The sequence below is a fragment of the Theropithecus gelada genome, chromosome 1 (genome assembly GCF_003255815.1).
Source record: "Theropithecus gelada isolate Dixy chromosome 1, Tgel_1.0, whole genome shotgun sequence".
Taxonomy (NCBI): domain Eukaryota; kingdom Metazoa; phylum Chordata; class Mammalia; order Primates; family Cercopithecidae; genus Theropithecus; species Theropithecus gelada.
The window spans coordinates 197193204-197194997 of NC_037668.1; positions in this window are offsets into that span (position 1 = coordinate 197193204).

Consider the following 1794-nt stretch of genomic DNA (forward strand, 5'->3'; position numbering starts at 1 on the left):
TGCTGAAATGAGTTAAGACTTTGGAGGACTGTTGGAAAGGCATGATTGGTTTTGAAATGTGAAGACATGAGATTTGGAGGGGCCAGCAGTGGAAAGATACGGTTTGACTGTGTCCCCACCCAAATTTCAACTTGAATTGTATCTCCCAGAATTCCCATGGTTATGGGAGAGATCCAGGGGGAGGTAATTGAATCACAGGGGCTGGTCTTTCCCATGCTATTCTCATGATAGTGAGTAAGTCTCACAAGATCTGATGAGCTTATCAGGGGTTTCCGCTTTTGCTTCTTCCTCATTTTTCTCTTGCTGTCACCACCACGTAAGAAGTGCCTTTGACCTCCGGCCATGATGCTGTGGCCTCCCCAGCCATGTGAAACTCTTAAGTCCAATTAAACATCTTTTTTTCCCACAGTTTCAAATATGTATTTATCAGTAGCATGAAATTGAACTAATACACAGGACATAACACATTTTTAGGAATTTCAAATAATTTCTAGAACACTTAATAACGTATCCCCGTACAAATAAACTTAAAGAAGGTACAACGTCACTTATTATTTGACAATGTTTTCCACGCATTTTAACATATCAAATAAGCCTAGTTTGAAATATCTGTTTTTATAAAGAGAGAGAATAAATTTTTTTGATACATTCCAGGGGCCCTCTGGCAAGTCCCAAAATTAGTTTGAGGTCAAAAAGATTTAATTTAGAATTTGATTTTGAGAAGTTTGTTCAATATATCAAAGGTTTAAAACACTTTATCAAAATAGGATCATGGGTTACTATGAAACAATAGTCATTCATTTAACCAGAGTGATAATTTAAAATTAACCTTTAAGGCTGGGCTCGGTGGCTCACACCTGTAATCCCAGCACTTTGGGAGGCCCAGGTGGGTGGATCACCTGAGGTCAGAAGTCCAAGACCAGCCTGACCAACATGGTGAAACCCCATCTCTACAAAAATACCAAAAAAAAATTAGCCAGGCATGATGGCAGGTGCCTCCCAGCTACTCAGGAGGCTGAGGCAGGAGAATTGCTTGAACCCAGGACGCAGAGGTTGCAGTGAGCCAAGACAGTGCCATTGCATGACAGCCTGGGTGACAGAGTGAGACTCCGTCTCAATAAAAAAAAAAAAAAATTAAATTAATAATTAATAATTTTAAAATAATCTTTAATTTTTCTGTAATAGGAAACCAAAATTAGATAAGCTTAAACTTATGTTCAGCAATTAATGTTTCAGCATTTTATCTTATTTGGAAATAATCTCAATGTTTAAATTAAGAAACTAAATATTTAAATGAAGTTAAGAAACTTCAAAGACAAATAGAGAAAGTTATAGTTATAGAAAAACCTTAGCTCTTTTAATAGTGAGAACTCAGTTTTCTTAAGTAATTGAAGCCCTAGTAAAACGAGAACAGACCAGTACTCCAAGAAAACTTTGTACTGACATACTTTTGACACTGAAGCTTGTAATTTTTAATAACATCAATAAATTCATATAAATCTTAGCCAACTTGATCACACATAAAATTCCTTTTCCAAGATTTTTCTTCCACAGACCTTCTACAACTTTCTTTATATCCATTCAGTTTTGTCCTACACCTTTCTCCTGTCCTACTGTGGAATAAGGAGTCATTCAATTTAAAGACAAAAATTACTTTCTTTTTCACTTAGCAACAAACAACAACAACAAAAATCCTCATATCTAATCGTTTTACTTACCAAAAACATGTCTTACACACCTCATATATGAGTTGTTTCTCTTATTATTTCTAGTTTTAATTACCAGATGTTAACC